This window comes from Lepidochelys kempii, chromosome 11, assembly GCF_965140265.1.
Source record: "Lepidochelys kempii isolate rLepKem1 chromosome 11, rLepKem1.hap2, whole genome shotgun sequence".
NCBI lineage: Eukaryota > Metazoa > Chordata > Testudines > Cheloniidae > Lepidochelys > Lepidochelys kempii.
The window spans coordinates 18802393-18818204 of record NC_133266.1 but is presented as its reverse complement, the minus strand read 5'-3'; the positions used below and the strand labels follow the sequence as shown (position 1 = coordinate 18818204).

The window sequence follows — 15812 nt, the reverse complement described above, 5'->3', positions numbered from 1 at the left end:
GGTTTTCCAATATCAGGTAATTAGAAAATCTGACTTTCAATTTATTTTAAGGTATACTTTGTTGCATGTTTAAAGTAAAACAGTCAAAACAGAGACAGGTCCAAAATATGATGATGCCTGATTAGGGCAGATAGTCTTGTCTTTGGTATACTCCCTGGTTTGTGAACTGGCAGAAAATTACAGCCACAGGATGAATGTGGATTCTTATGGTGTGGACTTCTGTGAATTAGTAACTAGATTTTTAACCTTCAGTCCTTCAATCAAATCTCAGGCTATTTTGCTCAGATGAAGTTGTGCAATGAGAACCTCCTGACAGATGCTAAAAAAGGCAAAGAAAATTACAAATGTGAGCAACTGGTAATTTTTACTCTTCTTGTTTAGCTTTGTCTTCAAAAGAAGTAAAGATACAGTCACAATGAATGAGGCAGTGTAGGGACCTAAAGATCTCTTGTGGCTGATGGAAAATACTAAACAAATATTTTTTTGAGTGATTGTCCACACAGATTCCACTCTTGGTGTGTGGGGGGCCGACTTGTGAATGGGGCCCACACTGTGTGTGAAATTGTATTCTTTTGAATAGCAGTGGCCATTGGGGCTGTGCTTATGTCCTAGGCCTGTGGTCTTCAACCTTTCCAGACTACTGTACCTCTTGTAGGAGTCTGATTTGTCTTGCGTACCCCCAAATTCATCTCACTTAAAAACTACTTGCTTCTAAAATCAGACATAAAAATACAGAAGTGTCACAGCACACTATTACTGAAAAAATGCTTATTTTCTCATTTTTTCCATATAATTATAAAATAAATCAATTGGCATATAACTATTGTGCTTACATTTCAGTGTCTAGTATGTAGAGCAGTATAAACAAATCATTGTATGAAATTTTGGTTTGTACTGACTTCGCTAGTGCTTTTTTTCGCTAGTGCAATGTAGTCTGTTGTAAAACTAGGCAAATATCTAGATGAGCAGATGTACCCCCTGGAAGACCTCTTAGTACTCCCAGAGGTAAACGAATCACTGTCCTAGACCCTTGGAACTACCAAAGTTGAGGGCATAAGGTTAGGGGGGCCTCAACTGCCTCTCCGATCTTTCTTGCCACCCCATGGCTGTGAGGCAGAATTCTGCGGTGTCCACATGTCTTCACCTGCAGAGAGACTTAGTTAGACCTATTGTTGGGGTGGGTTTTTTTTTAGTTATATAGACAAGTTTAATTTACACATTTGTGTAAAAAATAAAAAAGCAAAGTAAAAATAAAACTAAGTTTTAGAGAGATTCAGGGCATTGATTGGATTCTTGCCTCCTGCACCAGGGCCAGACCTCCCGCCTACACCATACATAGTCCTAAAGTGGCTGAAGGCAAATCTCCAGGATTTAAGATCTACCTTTCTTGCGATTCAGTAGGGCCCATCAACGATAGCCACTTGAGGTGCTTCCTGTGCTTAGGAGAGGTGCACATGTCTGAACACTGGTCGGTGCACAAGACATTTTCAAAGCCTACACTAGAGTCTTGAGAAGGCAGATTGAAGCTACATCTTCTGGAGATATCTCTGCAGACATTTACAGATCCTGGCAAGCAACTGGAAAGACCACCTTTTCTTGGACACTCTCACTTCTATAGTACCATTCCGCCACCAACCCAGGAGAGGGGCCACAGGGAGCACAGCACCAAAGATCAAAGGTGCAGCTCCCCCTCCAGTCCCAAGACAAAAACCATATCCTAAGATTGAGCCTAACCCAAGCACTAATGTGAAATATGCACAGATGGTTGCTTCACACAGCACTGCACTGCTACTGGTATTGCTCAGGCAGCAGGACCTTCTCTGGCACTGTGTGCATTCACCAGATTATTCTGATAGCAGTGATACCAAGGAAAAATGCTGGGCTAATCAGTACCAACCACTGGGGCCTTGGTGACACACGCAGCACCGATGGACTCATCTATATAGAAAATCTTGCTGGCATAGAGGCAATTCTTGGCAACAACTGACTTGGCCCGGTACCAGATTCCCCAGTCCTGGACAGACTTTAAGAGCTCGTTCCTTTCATCATGTGTTCGAACTGGCCACAGGCCTCGCTCGGCTGTGGGATGCTGGACTGGCATGCCCCTTCTAGGGATGAGGACTTAGCTTTCTCATCCTCTTCAGGGGAATGTAGAAGACTATTCCTGTTGGAATGTGACCCTTCCCCACCATGGATAACCCAGTGGGATGGGAACAGGCAGTTGAGGGAGGAATCCTTTAGAGGCACCCATAAATCTGGATCCAGAAGGGAACCACTGAGCTGGTACCCTCCTGTGTGCCCTCCTTCTCTTCAGTAACTTTACCAACCTTGAGCCTGTAGACTTTATTCTATTTAATGTTAATTGTACTCCAGTGGGTTCTGCTCTGGCAGCTAGTCTCAAGTTCAACAGAATTATCTCTGTTCTGGATCTAGAGCCCATAGGAACACATGAAACCATAGGCAAATAACACGTACAGTTACAAGAGCATCTATCTTTTAGTACTTTTATTAAAGTTACCAATAACGTTATAAATGTCACAGCATATACAATTCCTAAAGATAAGTACAGTGTATCAATTATACCTACAGACATACTCGTCCTCCTAGATGGTGTTAGTCTGTTGGCCCTCTCATGGATTAACCATCAATACAGGAGTTGTTCCTGCTGGAGTTTCCCATAGGAACCACAATTTGCTTATTCTGGGCACCCTTTTTTATACTGAGATTCTGGCTATACCTACATTCTATCTATGTACATGAAAGTGTCAACCCTCTCTTATTGGTCTGTGTCTCTTAGAAACACAAGGGACCCCAAATTCTATAGGCTATGTAGGTTCTTGTTGTTGACATACCACCTTTATCTTGTAGTTAAGGCACATGCTGGATACAGTATTTGTTACAGCATTTTATCATTTAAATTTAATCTTCCCAGCTATACTTTTTGTAATATTACCAGTTGATACCTCTCTTTTTCCCATAATCTTTCCGGTTATTTCTTGGTGTAGCAGGGTAGTCACCCACTCCAGCCTTAAAGGGCTTAAAACAGCCCAGGAGAGGGCTGTGGCTGGAGCAAGCAGTTCCCAGGCTGACTAGGGGAAGCAGGCTCAGCTGTGGCCACGCCCCAGTCAGGGCTCAGCTGACCCTTATAAAAGGGCAGTGGGCCAAGAGCAGACAGTATCTCCTCTAGCTGTGGAGGGAGATGGGCCTGGCTGCTGGTGAGCTTGAAATGGGGAAAGCCAGAGGAACTGGGAGGCTCCAGACTGGAAAAGTCCCAGGCTGCAGGCCTGGCAGATGGCCTAAGATAGGTACTGGAGTTGCAGGGGGCAGCCCATGGGTAGGCAGAGGCAGCAGGTCCAAACCCCCCTTGCCTGTGATGATTGGCTTATACACTGCAGTCTGCCCAAGTGTGCGGGGGCTTAATGGTGACTGGCAGTAGCCAAGTCTGAGACGAAGTGGGGATAGTGGGTGGGGATTCCCCAGGGAGGGGAGACCTAGAGACTGTGGGGGTACTGCCAGGGGGCAGCACCCTGGGTAAAAGGGGCACCGGGGTCTGGGAGGAACCTGGGGGCTAGCAGCAGGCGAGACACTGGCCTGTAGAGGGCACTCTGGAAGCTGGAAGAACTAATTCCCTGAGAGACCAGCAGGAGGTGCCGCAGGGGTGAGTCTCGCCCTGTGACACTCGGTCATTGACTTATGCCATCATTTTTTGTCTCCAGGGCCTGAAATAGCTAAGCTAAAGTCTTGCAGGCATCAACCCACAGTTTCTTGCATTTCAGCTTGTCCTATTCATGTTTACTACATAGTTCTTCTAAATACTGATCAGTCTTATACTTTTATAATCCTACAAATCAACTCTGATTAATCAATGCTATATTACATATGTTCATTGTATGTTAATCAAAACATCACACACTGAATGAATACTAAACTAAAATAATTGGCTACTGGCTCTAAGGGGTCTCCTGGGGGTTATCAGTCCGTACATTAGGAAAATGGCTTCCTCAGCAGACTGCAAGATAACCTTCCTCAAAGCAACTAAGACAGCTGGCTCCAGTACCAGTTCTGGTAACCAGTGTTGGAGGAACAAGAGCTTGGCAGAGAAGACCTCCAACCACTGGCTATTTCTTCCTTGTCCCCTGACAAGACGATTAAGCTTCCCTCTATAGCCCCATTGGATGAACTAAAAGTTTTTTGGGATCTGATGGGGATGTTTGCAGATGCTCTATATATCCCTCAGAAAAGCAGCATAAATTACTGGACATCCTCTAGCCATAATCGTTGGGTAGAATGGCCTTATCAGTAAAGAGGGGATTTTAGAACAGGCAAAGCTTATATGAGCTACTTCTGCATGTGTCCCTGTGATCTCCAAGTGTGCAGACAGAAGATACCAGGTTCTGATGGATGTTACAAGAGCATCTGATACTTTTTTTTTTTTTTCAGCATTCCATCCCAGCGTGTCTGGTTGTCCATGCTATCCAAGAGAGATCAAAGCAACAGACCAGTTCTAACTTCTCTGTAAGTGGATCTTTCTGGTTGAAAGCATCTGTGGTGATGCTTCAACTATGAGTTGCCAATCATCAAGCACTTCTTGCAAAGTATGATTCCTGACTCAAAGTTCAGTCAACACCTTCTCCACTCACTATACTGTGATGCAAGTCTTCAGATCAGATGGAAGGTTCAGTGGGACTGTCCTTCAGCTGGTATTTTAAATAGGACTCCTCTTGTTATGCTTGTAAGAAGCACACAGGATCTTTTTCAGGGGAAAAGGCAATACACTACATTTATTGAAGATACAACAGTTAGCATATGCTCACCCGCTCACTCACTCTCCTGCCAGTCGATTGTTATAGTTACCAGTCCACAGTCTGGATCAATCTAGTGGTCAGCTAGGTTGATCACGGGTAGGTAGGAGCCGGGTTCTGTTGTTTGCAACACGATGCTCCGGGAAGTCTTGGCAGGACGAACCCTAAGTTTCATGGCAAGGCATCCTGTTTATATAGTGATTTTCCTTCATTGAGACCAATGAGTTTTGCACCGTCATGCTGTAATCAATCGTTTGACGAGTGCTTGTTTTCTTAAATTGTCCTTTTCATTCTTTATCTTGTTTTTTTTTTTTTTTTTCATTAAGTCTCTCAGGGAGGTACTCCATGCTGGTTTTGATCACAGCTATCTTGTTCCCATTGATAGGTGCCTGTCTCATCTTTAGAGTTGTCAATCTGCCCTCTTCTGACATTTCAATGGGACATGTTGTAATCTTCTGGCGCCCTTGCATCTGTCCTCAGTTCCTCCCTAGAATATCTGGTCTGGTGATGGCCTTCATACTTATCTTCTAACACACACATTCCTCATTCACACACACAACAGAATTGATTTACACAGAACATTTGAACAGTAACATCAAATTGCAATGCAAGAGGAAAAATAATCATTGCATTCTTTTGCTTATTTTAAAATGCTAAACGTACAACAAAGTGGTGACCCTACCAGGTCTGTTACTGCCTTGCAATCAGTCCAGAGACAGATTTGGGCTGATGCATCTCTACCAATGGCCCATTAGGCCATTCCTTTCTGCTATTCAAAAAGGGTGCCTGGCAGGATATGGTCAAATCATACATCAGTACATTTAATACATGCTATATTATTATTTATCCTTCATTCTAAATTATACAAACATAAAATCCTACTACTACACTCCTACCCACCTCCAGGATGGGATATTGCTTGCTAGCCATCAAGAGTGGAATCTTTGTGACAATCACTCTGAGAGAATGGATACTTACCCCCACACTAAATGTGGATCTTCAAGATGTATTGTCCACACACATTCCACAATCTACCTTCCATCCCCATTAATTCAGAGTCCTGACACATGGGATTCTTTATTGGCAAAGGAACTGAGAGGTGGTTGAGGTTTCCCCACCCTCTATATCAGGAGTGGCCAAACTTACTGACCCCCTGAGCCGCATACAACAATCTTCAGAATTTCGAGAGCCAGGGCACACCTGCAGAGGCTCAGGGTTTCAGCCCTGCAGGAGCTGCCCAACAGGGCTCAGGGCTTCTACCCTGCTCCTGCTGAAGTCCTGAGTCCCAGCAGGTGTGCCCTGGCTGAAGCCCCAAGACCCCCTTCCCCACTGGGCAGAAGTCCCTACCCCACCACCCTGCTGCAAGGCAAAGGTCCCAAGCTCCCGCCATCTCCCTACCCCCAGTATAGTAGGTGGGGAATGTGGGGCGGGGGGGGCTCCATGAGCTGCACTTTAACGGTAAAAGAACTGCATATGGCTTACGAGCCAATTTGGCCACCCCTGCTCTATATCCTCAGACACAGTGCTCACAAGGCTCCAGGGGCACCGGTGCAGCCCCAACAGATGCTGCTGTTCAAAGGATTCTTATCTAAGCAGCAGAGTCTCCCTCGGTGTGTCGGAGGTTGGTCCTGACAGAAACCACCAGAGTCGGAGACCTCCTGGTCTACGACAGGGGGGATTGTGTGGAGCCCCGCGCGCTCGGACGACCCATTGGGCTTTCCACCCTTCCAACCCCTAGACGCATACTCCAGGAGGTGAAGGTCGCCTTGTCACCTGATTCTCTCGTTTTCCTGCGGCCAGCCCTGCGAGAGGGTGTTCCCCGGCCCTCCGGACATTTTTCTTGGGCCCCTGTTCCGCGAGCCTCTCTGGCCTCCCCGCTCCCACACTCCGAGCCGGCTGCATACCCTGCAGCCGGTCAGGTTTCGAACTGCACCCAGAAACCATCTGTACACGCTCGTGCTCCATACATTGCATTTCCTCACCCTCGTGTCCCACCCCGATACCAAATGGCGGGACTATCTTCCACCTAGAGAGGGTGAGGAGCCCCGGTGGGCCAGCCTTTATTCCACCTTGGTCCCACGGCCCGCCGGGGACATTAATTGGCGTCTCCTTCATGGAGCTGTGAGCACAGGCGTGCACCTGGCACGGTTCACCCATACACCTGAGGCCTGCCCCGTTTGAGGCGTGAGGGAGAACCTGGCGCATGCCTATCTTGAATGCGCCAGGTTGCAGCCCCTATTCCGGCTCCTCCAGAACCTCTTGTTGAGGTTCTGGCTGCACTTTTCCCCACACTTGCTCCTTTTTGCACACCCTATCCGTGGTCCCACGAAGTCGCGAGACCTCCTCGTCAACCTCCTCCTGGCTCTGACCAAAGTCTCCATCTATAATACCAGGAGGAGGATGTTACACGAGGGGGGTGCTCTGCGACTGCGGGGCCTATTTCTGTTCCTCCCTAGTTTCACATATCCAGGCAGAGTTCCACTGGGCAGCATCCGCTGGCTCCCTCGACAGCTTTGAGGAGCAGTGGGCGCTGTCCGGGGATCTATGCTCGGTGTCCCCATCCGGTATCCTCATTTTGAACCTCTGACCTTCACTCCGATCCCTGTTTTTCATTAGTTGTCTCCCGTAATCAGTTGGTCCCTGGGTCCAGTGGTCCCTCCCGCTAGGCTGGGGGAGGGGCCTTTAGCAGTGGGTGGGCTTGCGCCCGCCCACTTCCCGGGTTTGTCCAATAAGACCAGGAGTGGCATGAGGGGTATTATCCATTTAGAAAGAACCACCGTCCTTGCTGTAAGATAAGTAACCATATTTATGTTTGTATAACCTATGCCCGTCTAAGTGGGGCAACGGTGAAGTGTTTTTGAAAACATCTTTATCATCCTTGTGCTAGCTGCTCATGGGCATATTATCTGCACAATAGATAATGCAAGCTAAAGGTTAATTTTATTATCTCTGCTCTACCATAAATAGCATAAAGCAACTGTTCTCTGAAGCAGGTTAGCAAAGATGGATCTAGGTTGTAAGGTAGTCTTAATTTTTCTTTTCTTTTCTCCTTGTTGTGGGGTAGATTGGAAACTAGCTCAGAGTTTTATTGCCATTGCTGGTCCCCTAAACAATGAGTCAGTAAGGAATTTAAATATTCAAAACAAGCTCTTAGGCGAAAAGGCTCTTAATATTGTAGTGGATGAAGGACATAATTGTTTGTGCCACCATCCTTTTTTGGCTTCTTTGACACAGTACTTCTCCTACCTTCATGCAAGTGGTGTGACGCATTATAAAATCTTTATGCCATGGATGCACATCCTTCCAGAGGGGAATGCCAAGAATCCGGAAGAAGCTACAGTTCAGTGCTATAGACAACTTCTTAAATCTCTTACTGCTGCAAACCTTAAGCCAGTGATAATTTTGCATCGTAAGCATTTGCCTGGGGTTGTGATCACGCAGTCCACATTTGGGAAGCACAGGACCTTTGCTGACCTCTTTGTAGAATATGCTGAGTTTAACTTCCGTTCTTTTGGTGATATGGTTGACATGTGGCTCACCTTTAGCGACTTGTCTGAGATCACTGAGAGTCTGCCGTATGATGATCCACAGATCTCTCTCCAAATTCTAGCTGCTGCGCATGAAAAAGCTTATAAAATCTACCATGAAAAATATTCTTCAGAAGGTAAAGAGAAAATGGGAATGGAATTCTGTTTGACTTTCCTAAACAGTGTGTGAAATGGTTAAACTGTTGATGGCTGGCTCTGTGTGTGTGTGTGTGTGTGTGTTTTTCAGGACAGTAGAAAAAATGTCTATAGAAACATTTTGAATTATCAGTTTCTCTGAAATCTTTGCATTTTAAAATAATGAAGTATTGCCCAGTTGAGTTCACACCATAGAGAAATAGCTAAATTACCTTCTATTTTCTTTACCAGCTTACAAGTGTCTTGGAGTTTTTTAAAGGAGTGAAAATTATGCACTAAAGGCTATAGTTTACATTAGAATGTGTATAACCTAGGGCTTAATTCAAATGTTTGCACTCACTCCTCAAAGACCTGCTGGCTTTTTTCTATTTTCTTATGTTAAGTTAAACTCATAGACACAAAATAAATTAGTAGGAAGCTTCAGTGGGAAATCTCCCTGGCTTCCGGCTATCTTCCCTGGCCAAACTCCTTGGTGGTCTGTGTGGTGGATTTAAGGGAAGCCAGGAAGACTTGGGAGTCTGGACTCCAAGGTTTGTGGATCTAGAGCCACCCACCAGGCAGAGTGCTCTGGAGCTATGGCTCCCGGACCTGGGTAGAGAATGGTAATTCCCTGTTGTGGAGAACTTTGAAATTTTTGGTTTTCATTCCTAATCAGAATGAAATGAAATTTGTAAATTCTCTGTGAAACTGAATTACTGTTCTCCATCCTGTTCTAGCAGCAACCACCACTTGGGAGAGGCTAAACTTTTTTTCTCCTTTAGTCCATATTTTGTGGGCTTTCTTTTTGTTGGCTTTGTTAAGATTCTTTTAATGCTAGTTCATAGGTTATGGGTAGAGATGAAGCTTGCCGTCCTGAAATTGTTCAACTTTTAGAGACTTTTTAAGTAGATCATTTAGATTCCAAGCCCAGAACAGTTTAAAAATAAAAACGCTTTGTGTAAGAGAACCACCAAGGTCCTGAAAAGTAAAGGTCTTGCTTAATGACCCATCAGACCTAGAACTCTTTCCCTGAACTCCTGCTTTCCACTAGTGCTGTGTGTGATCAGCAGCTGGCGTTGAGCAGTCTAGGTCAGGATACTTGCTGGACTCCTACTCCCCTCCTACCCCCCACTAGGTGGACATCTTTTAAATAATGTAATCTAGAAAAATTGGTTTCTAATATATGTACTGTGAATCTGCATCTTTCATTCTTTTCCCTCCTTCCCCCAAGTAAATGATATAATAGGCACTTTTTTCTGTATTTTTCAGATGGAAAACTGTCCATTGCACTGGAAATTGATCATGTCTTTGGGAGTGCACCTTTGGAATCTTTTTTAGCCTCTCTTAGGGTGATACTTTATTTTCTTGGAACTCTTGTCTATTACCTTGCACTTGATTAGCAATTTTTTTTATTTATCGGAATAAAAATAACTTACTGCAATTGTAATTTGATCTACCGGATTTAATAATGTCTGTTTATTCAGTAGTTTAATCATGTGAAGCTGAACTAATTTTAAACAAGGACCAAATTGTCCTTTTTGGTAAGCATTACTTAAAAAGCACAGACACTGTATTCCTTAGTTAAATCTTCATCTGAAAATTTAAGCAAATGAGTAACTTCATTTTCATGAGTAGTCCCACTGAAGTTACACAGGTGCATAATTACTTTTGGGTCAAAGCCTTTGAGAGATTTGATGATGAATTTCATTCACAATTTGCAGCTGTAATAATGTGCATGTTCTGCATGTATTATAAGGTTACTGCAGAGAGATGCCACACTGTCGCTTCCCATTAATAATAATAATAATTTCACATTTTAAATACTGACTAGTAAAAATCCACTTTGCCTATTTTATTTCCTATTTAACTCTTGTCTCTAACTTTTATTTTTCTAAAAGCCTTGTAGGAGCTCTGAGGATTCTAATGGCTCCAACCTGAGCTATTCATGCTCTAGTGGCCAGGTACCTGTGGCTGGCACAGTCTGGAGAGAAACCCTTCAGAATAGTTGTCAAGCTAGGGCTCAGTTGAAGTGATAGGTTGCAAATTTAGACTTCATCTGACTGGAAATAACAGCTTTTCTGTACTGTAGTGAGTTCTCTGAAAAGATCAAACGCTACCTATTAGTCTGCTGGGTCCAGAAGATGTTAAGATTGAAATCAGTGAACAAATAATTCTTAGACATGGCATTCATCTGCTTTTCAAGTGAAATAATGAGACAATTTGTGCGGGTGTGGCACTACCAAAGGCTTTTAAAAATGTACTTTCTGCAGGTGCATATTGGTAAACTGTTCTGAACTCTGCTGCAAAACTCTATCTGCATGGCCAAGACTAATCGTTAATTTTCTGAGTCTTGATAGTTCAATAACTAATTGCAGATGATAAATGTTAAATACACAAAGTACTCTGTTTGTATCATTTGATCAGCTTCCATACCGTTGTAGTCCTCAGAAACAACCTTATGGCTGTAAACTAAATGACACTGAGTCTACCTGTTGTCCATTGGGACTGATGAGAATTATACCATTTCCTGGTTTCCCTGTTTCTGTAGGACTTCTGAATCCTAAAACTACAGGTACTGGTAATCTTAGCTGCCAGTTCAGGGGAAACATTAAGAAATATGATTTTTTTTTTCTGAGCAATTTTTAATTGCAAAAATTATTTCTGGAGTAGTGATTTGCCTTTTCTTCTTTCCAGGACTCTGTAGATTTTCTCTCTTTCAGCCTGCAATACAACTGTAGAAATGATGTAGACTTAAAAAGGAAGCTGAACAAGTTACAGGTAATTTTGAGCAATGCTTCAAAGTGAAAACTGTACTATAGAGATTTCTAGACTGCTTTGGACTTTTAGGGATCCAATCTGCTTTCAGTTACGCAAGTGTAAATCCTGTACCAGTGCTATTTTGTGCCTGTATAACTGAGGGAAGAAATATGCTCTTAATGTTTTAAATTACTATGTAGAGATCTTCACCAAAGGGAAAAATGTTCTAAATATATTGTGCATGTGGGGAAATGCGTTCTTTTTCACAGCTACTTTTCAAGTGTCCTCAAAGGAAATGGAAAGGATTATTATTTGGGTTAACATTAATATTAGATAACATATCAGTGGTAGAGTGGAGTAGATGGGTTTAAGACCATTTCCTGTGTACTGTAATTCTGTTGAACTGCTGAAACCATCTATCATATCACTAGCTGTGGTTATGTGTAATGTCTTTAAAAAGACTCAGCAATTAGAAACAGTTCATTTTACAGCTAATGCCACTTCCATATGAGGAACTCAAAGTAATTTACAGTGTATTTGCCCTCTTAAATCCTCTGTGAGCTAGTTGCACGTTGTCACAATTGAGGAAAACTGCATCTATATTTAGTGGTCCAGCAAGGGCACCACTGTCAGGCTTCCGGCCCAGTAGCTGTTGCGTTGCTTGGATGGGGACCGGTGTGTTTCTCTCCCTCCTGACTGGGATGTTTCCAGTCTGCATAGCTCCCTGATTGTACTGTGACTTCACTAGCAAAAGACAAGCTGCTTAAGCAGACCTGCTTTGCTTCTTCCCTCAGAGACGACACACACTGTAATTGCCAACAGTTATAAGAGGCCTGCATAGGAAGTGCTGCAAATTTTATTCTTAAGGTAAAAGCACTACAAATAAAACACATTAAAGCAGTAAAATAACCTGCATACATGCTAATAAGACTGCCAGAGATCACTCTGGGCTCTGACAGGTGATAAGTCTTTCAAACCCCTCAAAGGGGTCACAAGTTCATAATAGCCTCAGCTCAAAACTAATGCCCAGTCTTATGGGGCCTCAGTAAACCCAGTCCTTCTAACCCTTCCTGAAGGATTGGGGACCTCCATGGACCTCCTTTCTTTGTCTGTTGGTCCCTGTAGAATCCAATTTGAACCAGCCTATATGTACTTCTCCAGAGGGTGGCTTCAAAGAGCCGATAACTGGAAAAATGTCATTAGCACCCTCCTCCTCCTATCGGAGCTGTATACAATCACCAACACATAAACAATTGCATTTTTAATATAATGAACTCCAAAGATGTTAAGATAAACATAATTGATTTACGTTTAATTACACCAAGTTTGTCCAGGATATTGTCAGTCTGTCACACGTTATTCCCGTTTTTTTGCTGTTGTGGGCACAGAAGTTGTCTGTCTTGTTCAAGGTCTCATAACAGGTAAGCAGCAGAGCAAGGGAGACACCTCAAGCCTCCTAGTTCCTCCCAATCCTGTGCTTTAAACACATGACAGTTGTTCTTCACTGAGCACCCAGATGTTACAGTGATGGCTGCCTTAGAAATAGAGAGAGAGAGAAGGGAAGCTGCATGTGCATCGTCTATGCAAAACACAAAACAGGTTTAAAAGATGCCCATTGTTTTGAGAAATCCACAGACATTGACTGTACAAGCCACACAAAGCTGGGGAAATCCACACTCTCACTGAAGCATAGCTAAATGGTTCTGTTTTGTCACCACAAATCAGACAACAGCCAGGCCAGGGAACAGCTGGTTTTGTGTTGCTCACTGGTGTGTCGCTACTGCTTTTCTATCTTACAGCAGGTGTCTGAAAGCACTGAAAATGCACAGTTTGGGCAGTGATCACTGAGCAACTGAAATTACATACCTCCCTTTTATCCAATGCTTTTAAAACTCTTCACAAATTTTTGCAGCATCCCTGTTAGGTAGGCAAGGAGTTTTGCCTCAATTTTACATACAGAGGCACTATTTTATTCTATCTCTGGCTTTACAACTGCCCTAGCAAGCTTTGTATGTGTAATTGTTCACTTGTGATAGCAATGATAGAAACATTAGCAAGGAGAGGTCTCATGATAGGGTTAGATGACACAGTGATAAAAGTACCAAAGGTCTCTCTCTATTAGTGCACCTATCAATTCTGCTGCAAGTAGTGAATTACACCAGTAAATGCGGAAGCTGTATGTGTTTCCAGCAAATGAGTTACCAGAGCCAAGAACAGAAGACAGGATTCCATAGTCCCCTGGCCACTTGACACTTCCTCCAGTTAACCCTTGTAGCTAGACCGATCAAATGTTGTTGTTGTTTGTTGAAACAATTTCTCAGCTAAGAGCTTTTTTTTGTTAATGAAAAATCACACCCGCACCCCAAAACTTTAGTGTTATTGAAAATAAAAGGTTGTGTTTTTTTTCCCTTTTCTTTTTTTCAATTAGCCCTTTTTGACCCGTCCTCCTCAAAAGCAGGGACGGAGACTGCTGTCAAATATCTCACCTCTCAATCCCTTCCCTTGTCCCACATGCCTTCCCTCAATCCCACGAGCCTTTCACCTCCAACCTCCCAGGCACTAAGAGGTTTCCGCCCCGCTAGCAGGCAAATGAGCCTTATATTCCCTGACTAGTGACATCTTGAGCACTGAGCCACTTTTGTCTCTGCCAGGTCTGCCTTGGCCCTAGACACTACTGCTGCTCTGAGCATCTTGCTTTACTGCCACCTCTACTGCTTAACATGAAGCTGAATGCAGAGCCCAGCAGCAACAGGAAATTGGGCAAGTCTGCCATGTGGTTTGGCAGAATTGCCCTGATCCCCTCATTCCTTTGGCTATATATATTCTCCCCACAGTACCACCTGGAGACCTTCCAGGAAACAAGCCAGTTCTCAAAGTGAATACCCAAGGGTTAATATTGAATAGGCTTGTCAAGGTTCCTCCCCCACTCTGAACTCTAGTGTACAGATGTGGGGACCTGCATGAAAAACCTCCTAAGCTTATCTTTACCAGCTTAGGTCAAAACTTCCCCAAGGTACAAAATATTCCACCCTTTGTCCTTGGATTGGCCGCTACCACCACCAAACTAATACTGGTTACTGGGGAAGAGCTGTTTGGACACGTCTTTCCCCCCAAAATACTTCCCAAAACCTTGCACCCCACTTCCCGGACAAGGTTTAGTAAAAAGCCTCACCAATTTGCCTAGGTGACTACAGACCCAGACCCTTGGATCTTAAGAACAATGAACAATCCTCCCAACACTTGCACCCCCCTTTCCTGGGAAATGTTGGATAAAAAGCCTCACCAATTTGCATAGGTGACCACAGACCCAAACCCTTGGATCTGAGAACAATGAAAAACCATTCAGTTTTCTTACAAGAAGACTTTTAATAAAAATAGAAGTAAATAGAAATGAAGAAATCCCCCCTGTAAAATCAGGATGGTAGATACCTTACAGGGTAATTAGATTCAAAACATAGAGAACCCCTCTAGGCAAAACCTTAAGTTACAAAAAAGATACACAGATAGAAATAGTTATTCTATTCAGCACAGTTCTTTTCTCAGCCATTTAAAGAAATCATAATCTAACACGTACCTAGCTAGATTACTTACTAAAAGTTCTAAGACTCCATTCCTGGTTTATCCCCGGCAAAGACAGACACACAGACCCTTTGTTTCTCTCCCTTCTCCCAGCTTTTGAAAAAAGAAAAGGAGTACTTGTGGCACCTTAGAGACTAACCAATTTATTTGAGCATGAGCTTTCGTGAGCTACAGCTCACTTCATCGGATGCATACCGTGGAAACTGCAGCAGACTTTATATACACACAGAGAATATGAAACAATACCTCCTCCCACCCCACTGTCCTGCTGGTAATAGCTTATCTAAAGTGATCATCAAGTTGGGCCATTTCCAGCACAAATCCAGGTTTTCTCACCCTCCACCCCTCCACACACAAATTCACTCTCCTGCTGGTAATAGCCCATCCAAAGTCACAACTCTCTACACAATGTGCATGATAATCAAGTTGGGCCATTTCCTGCACAAATCCAGGTTCTCTCACCCCCCTCCCAAAAACCACACACACAAACTCACTATCCTGCTGGTAATAGCTCATCCAAAGTGACCACTCTCCCTACAATGTGCATGATAATCAAGGTGGGCCATTTCCAGCACAAATTCAGGTTTTCTCACCCCCCCACCCCCATACACACACAAACTCACTCTCCTGCTGGTAATAGCTCATCCAAAGTGACCACTCTCCCTACAATGTGCATGGTAATGAAGGTGGGCCATGTCCAGCACAAATCCAGGCTTACTCACCCCACCCCACCCCCTTTTTTTTTTCCCCAGGGACACACACACACACACAAACTCACTCTCCTGCTGGCAATAGCTCATCCAAACTGACCACTCTCCAAGTTTAAATCCAAGTTAAACCAGAACATCTGGGGGGGGGGGTAGGAAAAAACAAGGGGAAATAGGCTACCATGCATAATGACTTAGCCACTCCCAGTCTCTATTTAAGCCTAAATTAATAGTATCCAATTTGCAAATGAATTCCAATTCAGCAGTTTCTCGCTGGAGTCTGGATTTGAAGTTTTTTTGTTGTA

General features: G+C 43.7%; 1 protein-coding gene and 1 pseudogene across 3 annotated transcripts in view; both read left to right on the top strand.

Annotated features, from left to right (window-relative positions):
• Positions 1 to 7731: 7731 nt before the first annotated feature.
• On the top strand, positions 7732 to 8567 carry LOC140895510 (lactase/phlorizin hydrolase pseudogene; annotated as a pseudogene).
• Positions 8568 to 11202: 2635 nt separating this feature from the next.
• The window catches only part of LCT (lactase), a 31089-nt gene continuing 26479 nt past the window's right edge, over positions 11203 to 15812 (top strand). For all 3 annotated transcript variants that reach the window (XM_073305352.1, XM_073305351.1, XM_073305355.1), the window contains exon 1: positions 11203 to 11242. The gene's annotated coding sequence lies outside the window, so the exon portion shown is untranslated. The remainder of the gene's footprint in view (positions 11243 to 15812) is intronic.